The sequence below is a fragment of the Nannobrachium achirus genome, assembly GCF_963921795.1.
Source record: "Nannobrachium achirus genome assembly, chromosome: 14".
NCBI lineage: Eukaryota > Metazoa > Chordata > Actinopteri > Myctophiformes > Myctophidae > Nannobrachium > Nannobrachium achirus.
In genome coordinates this window covers 498,870-508,005 of record NC_137821.1, presented here as the reverse complement: position 1 = coordinate 508,005, position 9,136 = coordinate 498,870, and positions in this window count along the sequence as shown.

The following is a 9,136-nucleotide window of genomic DNA, read 5'->3' as shown; positions in this document are numbered from 1 at the left end:
GAAGCCTTTTCAGAAGTTAATTGAATGTTTTCCCTTTAATGATTTCCTTTATCGTCATCTTGTGCTAATGCACCACACAACTGTTTTCACCAGGTTTTAAGGTCTTATTTTAGTTGTTTCTCATAAGCTCGCGACCCTCCTTGCCCATCGGCCCCCACCGTTGCGCTCAGGTTCACCGAGAAAACTGCGGTCGCCTCTCTGACTTCTTATAGTAAATATTATTGTTGTTATTCTCTATGACTGTACATTTAGAGCCCTCTTATGGTCTTATTGTTGTTATTCTCTATGACTGTACGTTTAGAGCCCTCTTATGGTCTTATTGTTGTTATTCTCTATGACTGTACGTTTAGAGCCCTCTGATGATCTTCTTTTACAACGGCCAGCTTCAAGCGTTGCGGTCTTTTGGCCACAGAGATCGTAGCTCACGACATGTTGCGGTAGCATATCAGACTGTATTGTGTCTTCAGCTTTCAACACAATACAGTCTGATATACTGGTGTCAAAGATGGTGCAGTTGGAACTGAATCCATACTTAATACACTGCTATGCTGCCTTTCTCACCAACAGGGTACAGAGGGTGAAAGTGAACAGAACCCTCTCCTCAGCAGTAACTACTAATGTTGTGTAAGCTCAGCTCTACTTTTCACCCTTTATACTGACAGCTGTCGTACTGAGGAATGTCTGTCTGAATGTCGTACTAACGAACCAGACCAACACATTCTAAAGTACTCTGATGATACAGTTTTAATTTCACTCTTAGATAGTTCCAGTGATCCTGGACTGCACCAACTCAGAGTGAATAAGGTGGTTTAATGGAGTGATAACAACGCTCTCATCATTAACACTAAAAAGACAGAAGAGATTGTTTTTGGTGCACCACCAGATACACACAGATCTCCCATTACTATTCATGGCTAACAGATCAACCAGGTATGTTCGTATGCATACCTCGGAGTAGTAATAGACCATCTTTTGTCATGGAAAGATCAGATTGAATCTGTGTGTAAGAAAGGGTTAGGGTTGTCTATATATTCTCCACACTTGTATTCTCCCCATCTTGACAGAATGGTATATTCCCAGGTTCCGCAGGTCAGCTGCACAGGTGCAATGCATTATTGTTAATTGTGGCACGTTTACTAACATGCCAAGTTTAGCTGCACTTGAACAACCGTTCCAGGCTGCCATATCCAGCCCAAGAAACCGAAGAAACGTGTAAAAAACGGACAAAAGTCGTTTCTTTCTTTTTTTCCATTTTTTTTCAGACATTGTGAAAATAGCAGATCTACATGCTCACAACGCCTCGCAGCACGAGGCGTTGTGAGCATGTAGATCTGCTATTTTCACAATAGAACTGTGTTATACAAAATGTAAAGCCTCTTTTCCATGAGGACTCCCATCTTTGCCGTACCCTAGCTTTTGCTGAACTGACGCCACTGCCCGGGTTCAAGAGCACCAGACCCGAAGGTTTAGGTTTAGGTTTAGGGTAGGGTTAGGGTACTGACACCCTACCCTAAACCCATTCTGAGGCTACCATGAGAGTCTGTTAATGGAATGTCAGTTATTGAAGAAACAGGGCAAAATTGGCAGCCATTTTGTCTTGCAAATTAGAAGGTTAAAAACTAAACATGGAGCTTGGGAAGCATGCAGGGTTTTTCAGATTCAGGACCCTTGAATAAATTAAAATATAATAATGTAAAATAGAATCATGTCAAATAGAATCATGTCAAATAGAATCATTTCAAATAGAATCATGTCAAATAGAATCATGTCAAATAGAATCATGTCAAATAGAATCATGTCAAATAGAATTATGTCAAATAGAATAATGTCAAATAGAATCATTTCAAATAGAATCATGTCAAATAGAATCATGTCAAATAGAATCATGTCAAATAGAATAATGTCAAATAGAATCATGTCAAATAGAATCATGTCAAATAGAATCATGTCAAATAGAATCATGTCAAATAGAATCATGTCAAATAGAATTATGTCAAATAGACGGTTCCCCACTTTTACCCCAAAATGCCTCCAACCTCCTCATAGAAGTCTCCAGATGAGATCATTACTCTCACCTGCTGCCTGCCCGTCAACATGGTGTCAGTCATAAACTCATGGTGTCAGTCATTGGTGTCAGTCATAAACTCATGGTGTCAGTCATAAACTCATGGTGTCAGTCATAAACACATGGTGTCAGTCATAAACTCATGGTGTCAGTCATAAACACATGGTGTCAGTCATAAACACATGGTGTCAGTCATAAACTCATGGTGTCAGTCATAAACACATGGTGTCAGTCATAAACTCATGGTGTCAGTCATAAACACATGGTGTCAGTCATAAACTCATGGTGTCAGTCATAAACTCATGGTGTCAGTCATAAACTCATGCTATCAGTCATAAACACATGGTGTCAGTCATAAACTCATGGTGTCAGTCATTGGTGTCAGTCATAAACTCATGGTGTCAGTCATAAACACATGGTGTCAGTCATAAACTCATGGTGTCAGTCATAAACACATGGTGTCAGTCATAAACACATGGTGTCAGTCATTGGTGTCAGTCATAAACTCATGGTGTCAGTCATAAACACATGGTGTCAGTCATAAACTCATGGTGTCAGTCATAAACTCATGGTGTCAGTCATAAACTCATGGTGTCAGTCATAAACACATGGTGTCAGTCATAAACTCATGGTGTCAGTCATAAACACATGGTGTCAGTCATAAACACATGGTGTCAGTCATAAACACATGGTGTCAGTCATAAACTCATGGTGTCAGTCATAAACTCATGGTATCAGTCATAAACTCATGGTGTCAGTCATAAACTCATGGTGTCAGTCATTGGTGTCAGTCATAAACTCATGGTGTCAGTCATAAACACATGGTGTCAGTCATAAACTCATGGTGTCAGTCATAAACACATGGTGTCAGTCATAAACACATGGTGTCAGTCATAAACACATGGTGTCAGTCATTGGTGTCAGTCATAAACTCATGGTGTCAGTCATAAACACAGTCATAAACTCATGGTGTCAGTCATAAACTCATGGTGTCAGTCATAAACTCATGGTATCAGTCATAAACACATGGTGTCAGTCATAAACTCATGGTGTCAGTCATAAACACATGGTGTCAGTCATAAACTCATGGTGTCAGTCATAAACACATGGTGTCAGTCATAAACACATGGTGTCAGTCATTGGTGTCAGTCATAAACTCATGGTGTCAGTCATAAACACATGGTGTCAGTCATAAACTCATGGTGTCAGTCATAAACTCATGGTGTCAGTCATAAACTCATGGTGTCAGTCATAAACACATGGTGTCAGTCATAAACTCATGGTGTCAGTCATAAACTCATGGTGTCAGTCATAAACTCATGCTTGTCTGGTCCGGTTTAAGTGTTTAATCCCAGTCTGTCTGTTGGTGTGGGATGTGAGTGTATTTTATTTGCACAATCGTGACATTGTTATGTGATTACTAATTAGACAACATCGGTTTTATTTTTGAAATCTTGCTAGTGGAAGTTGTAAGATAAGTAGCCTAGACTTGGCAAGGTAGAACCAGCGGACTGAGGGATCAGGTTTAGGTTAGGACTGAGGGATCAGGTTTAGGTTAGGACTCACAGAGGGCCTTGCAGGTTAATCCAGCAGTGTTTAGAGCTTATCCTACACATGAGCAACAGATGTATGTGTGATTTTATTTTTATAAATGTGTCACAGCCCTGCAGGCACCCAATCTCATCCGCCTCTAGGTTGGTTGGTTGGTTGGTTGGTTGGTTGGTTGGCTGGCTGGCTGGCTGGCTGGCTGGCTGGTTGGTTGGTTGGTTGGTTGGTTAGTTTATTGTCCACAATGTGGAAATGTGTCTTTAGTCTCATATACATTTAGACAACATTAAAATGACAGATAAACAGCAACAAACACTTTCACACAAAACATCTTAAGGCAACAAGAAGGACAACAGTGGCATATAAGGTGAAGAAACAGGCAGATCAAGGAGACATGACATCATTCAATGCCTTAATGTCATTTGGAATGAATGAATGTTTAAAAACATTACGGCTACGGTTTGCCCAAGCTGTTCTATAGCGTCTACCAGAGGGAAGTAAATCCAACTCCCTATGGAGTGGGTGAGAGGGATCATTTATTATCTTGACAGCTTTTTTCCTAAGCACTTCATTGTAGATACAACTTAATTAGGGCCCGAGCACACACAGTGTGTGAGGACCCTATTGTATTTGCAAAGATTATTATTCTTCCGCCGAATGAATCGTGTTTTTGAGCCGCAAAATGTACTCCAAAAGTTGCGCAACTTTGCACACACATCACAAGTGGCGAAAAATTTCGTATTTCAAAAAAATCAAAAGGGGGCGTGGCCTAATGGCTCAATAGCGCCCCCTACAAAACTTCGTGCCTCAAGCCCCACCATACGGTTTCACCTACACGTACGAAAATCGGTACACACCTGTATCATGTCCGGACTCACAAAAAAGTCTCTTGGCGCCACTTCCGAAACCAAACAGGAAGTCAGCCATTTTGACTAATTAGTGGCGTTTTTGCGCATTTTTGGCCGTTTTCACAGGTCGCACTTTAACGAACTCCTCCTAGGGGGTTAATCAGATCAACTTCAAGTTCGCTCGGCATACTCAAGACACCTTAACAATGAAAAGTTATCAAAATCGTGAGTTTTCGTAAAACGGCGTGCCCGTGGCGAAGGGTCAAACTTCCTTCACCAAACAGGAAGTGCCCCCTCTTCTGATTGGTCCATACTTGATTGTTCCTTTTTTTGGCTGTTACTCTTCAACCGTTTATCGTACAGAGTTGTGGCTGGTATCATATGACTTGATTAAGAGTCCTTAACCTTAATTGACGCTTCCTTCGCCAAACAGGAAGTGCCCTTCACCAAACAGGAAGTGCCTCTATAACTCATGAACCGTTTGTCGTACAGACTTGCGGCTGGTGTCATAATTTTTTTTTTTCTCAAAATTTTTTTTTTCTCAAAATTTTTTTTTCTCAAATTTTTTTTTCTCAATTTTTTTTTCTCAAAAAAAATTTTTTCTCAAAAAATTTTTTTTTCTCAAATTTTTTTTCTCAAAATATTTTTTTTTCTCAAAATTTTTTTTTTCTCAAAAATCTTTTTTCTCAATTTTTTTTCTCAAAAAAAATTTTTTCTCAAATTTTTTTTTTCTCAAAATTTTTTTTTTCTCAAAACTTTTTTTTGAGAAAAACTTTAAACTATCGTTAAAGTGCGACCCGTGATAACGGCCAAAAATGCGCCAAAACGCCACTAATTAGTCGAAATGGTTGACTTCCTGTTTGGTTTCTGATTGGCTGCTGGGTTCTCTGCAGCTTGCCTCTACATTGTATGTTAAGATTACCGTACCACATTGCCTTGTTGAAGGTTAAGATTCCCTCTATGAGGTTCTTATAAACCGTTTCCATGATGTGCTTGCTCACCCTGAAGGAGTTGAGCTTGCGTAAAAGGTGGAGACGTTGGTTACAGGATTTAAAAATATAGTATGTGTTGTCCCTGAAGTTAAGGTTGCTGTCAATTATAGTGCCTAGATATTTAAAGTTGTTTACTATCTCTACATTGTGTCCCTTAATTGTAAGGGGCTGCACAGTAGAGGTCTTCGGACCTGCCCGAGATCCGAAATTACCCGCGATCCGAACCGCCCCGAGCCGGGTAACGGGGCCGTTTTCGAGCTTTTACCGCGGGGCGGGCCGGGGCCGGGGCCGTCTGCCCCGGTTCCCCGGGTATCTCCTGTTACCCGAGTGGAGCCGAGACAGGCCGAGATTGAAGTGAAAGCGAACGCAACAACTGCACCAAATAGATAACGCCACACGATGGCACTAAAGATGCAGCATGTAATCTGTTGCATTGGTTGTGAGAACTGACTCACTCAGTCACAACAACACTGACTGTATCAGTTGGATTGTTATTATTATCAAAGATATTAACGTAACGTTTTGGTTAACGGTTTACAATGGAGTTGTCATTGCGTGTTGTCATGCTCTGCAGAGCAAAATGGACACTCAAAGCAGAAAGATATAATGAACAACACATGCGACAGAAAACGATAGCATTAGCATTTGCTAGCCAAAGAAGAAGGAATAAAAACATGGATTTATTTGTATTTACAAACTGTCCGCATTGACTTACTGGTCTGGGAAAAGATCATCTTTTGGCGAGAGGCACAGCGCCGCTGACAGCAACAGCAGCACCGTGGCGACGTTAGGTAAGAAATATGTCTGATACAACTCTTAATATAATAACGTTGGCATTCTTTCATTTCGGGGCGACAGGTTCGGGTCTCGGATCTCCCGTTCTGCTCGGGTTTCGGATCCAATTTTTCTAATAACAGGCGGGGCCGTTCGGATCGGATCCATCACGTCTCGGGGCTGATCGGGTAACGGTTCTCAAATTCCAAATGATAGACGGGGCCATATGGGTCCGGGTCCATTTCCCCCGGGTCCTTTTGGGTTCGGGTAGTTCAAATTGGACCCGTGAAGACCTCTACTGCACAGGGTTCTTTTCATAAATGACTAGTTCCTTTGTTTTTGATATATTCATCTCTAAGGAGCTTACATCACACCAGTTATGGAGAGAAGATACTTGTTCTCTGTATGCTTCTTCCCCAGCTGTGTCCTCCTCCTTTAGTAAGACAACCAAGGCCATATCATCAGCGTACTTAAAGAGACTAAACTTCTCCTGATCTAGTTGGAATTCATTAGTATATAAGGAGAAAAGTAAGGGTGAGGGTTAGGGTTATGCCTTTATTCAATAGGACAGTAGACTGACAGGAAATGAGGAGAGAGATGGGGAATGACATGCGTCAAAGATCGTCCGGATCGGGAATCGAACCGGCGACGCCAGCAGGCATCATAGCCTAGTATGTGGTATGCGCCTTGACCACCAGGCCAGCGGGCGCCCAAGATATTTAACTCATTTGCAAAAGATGGAGAGGGGTGTGACAGGGGGGTACGCTTTTGCTTAGTTTCCCTGACCATCATCACATTTAGACCTTCCCATGCTTTCTTGGCATTTCCTGTGGTCTACCCACTCTTCTTCCCTAAAAGGGATCTACGTATTTATGTTATCTATAAACAGGTTCATGACAGCGTTTGACTTTTTATATGGAATTTATTTCAATAATTCAATAATTTAATTGCATTTAATAACATTTTTTTCTCTTCTTGTATCATACATTAACCGTCATTTAAAACAACACATCTGGCTTTTATTAATTAAGATACATCAATACAAAGCCTGCCCTTCTAACGTGTGTGTGTGTGTGTGTGTGTGTGTGTGTGTGTGTGTGTGTGTGTGTGTGTGTGTGTGTGTGTGTGTGTGTGTGTGCACACGCGCATCATTACCCTGATATGCGGAATTATTAATAAAACCCATCGATTCTCAATATCTGGTCTGAGGCCCCCAAGAGGTCCCCAAATGGTCCCTTACGGCTCTGTAACTCTGAGAGTGTACACATGGAACCAAATGGACCCTTACAGCTCTGTAACTCTGAGAGTGTACAAATGGAACCAAATGGACCCTTACAGCTCGTACAAATGGAACCAAATGGACCCTTACAGCTCTGTGACTCTGAGAGTGTACAGATGGAACCAAATGGACCCTTACAGCTCTGTGACTCTGAGAGTGTACAGATGGAACCAAATGGACCCTTACAGCTCTGTAACTCTGAGAGTGTACAAATGGAACCAAATGGACCTGTTCCATTTGTCCTCTCTCAGAGTCCATTGTGACTCCTGCTGGGGCCCCAAACCAGATGTTTAGAAACGGTGTAAACACTCTCAGACCAGACCAGGACAGACCAGTTACACAGCTTTAAACTGTTAACTAAACCTGTTACTCCTGGTTTAAAACTGAACACCTGTGACACATCTAGATAGGCTACTGGTTTCAATATAACACCACCAGTAAGACATCTTGATAGGTCAATAGTTTAAATATAACACCAGTGACATATCTAGATAGGCCACTGGTTTCAATATAACACCAGTAACACATCTAGATAGGTCAATAGTTTCATTATAACACCGGTAACTTATCTAGATACGTCACTGAATTCAGCATTACACCATTAACTTATTTACATAGTTGGCTTCAACTCAACACCAGTAACATATCTAGCTATGTCACTGAATTCAGCATTACACCCGTGACCTATATTAACAAGTCACTGGTTTCAGTATAACACCGGTAACATATCTACTGTATATATGTTACTGGTGTTCTGTTGAAAGCAGTGACCTAAGTTATTTAGTCACTGTTTCAACAGCTCAACCAGGGATTAAACTGGTCAGCTGTGATCTGAAACCAATCAGAGCATCGATCAAACCATGTAAAAAGAAACGTCCAATCATCTTTCATCCTGCTTCTCCACAGTGTGCGTCTTTACCACATGAGTCCACCAGGTGGCGCTGTTTTACATTATGTGATCAGCACCATGACATGTCATTACACCCACTGTCCACATGCTGTCAGTATGTGGTCAGTACCACTTCAGTCCACACGGTGGCACTGATCTACATTATGTGATCAGCACCATGACATGTCATTACACCCACTGTAGGTATGTGGTCAGTACCACTTCAGTCCACACGGTGGCACTGATCTACATTATGTGATCAGCACCATGACATGTCATTACACCCACTGTAGGTATGTGGTCAGTACCACTTCAGTCCACACGGTGGCACTGTTTTACATCATGTGACCAGCAGCGTGTCATTATGTGACCAGTACCACTTCAGTCCACACGAGGGCGTTGTTTTGCCGTGGCAGTCATGTGTGCTTCAGTCTGGCTCTGCTGGCCGTCGCTAGGCAACAAGAGATGCTCTCCTTGTTACCACGGCGATGAAGACAGGAAGTAGAGGATGTTGTTACCATGGTGATTGGAGCCATGGTACAAACAGGAAGTGGAGTTTAACCCTTTGAACCCCAGCAGCAGCCATAGTTCTGCAGTTTGTTTTCCCCTGTAGTTCACATCAACAGCCAGTAGGGGTCACTATTTACCCTCCTGCTGCAGAAGCTCCTTTAAAACAGACTTTATAAACATTTATAAATACTTTATGTTCATTTATTACCTTGGTAAACACTGTTATCTGTC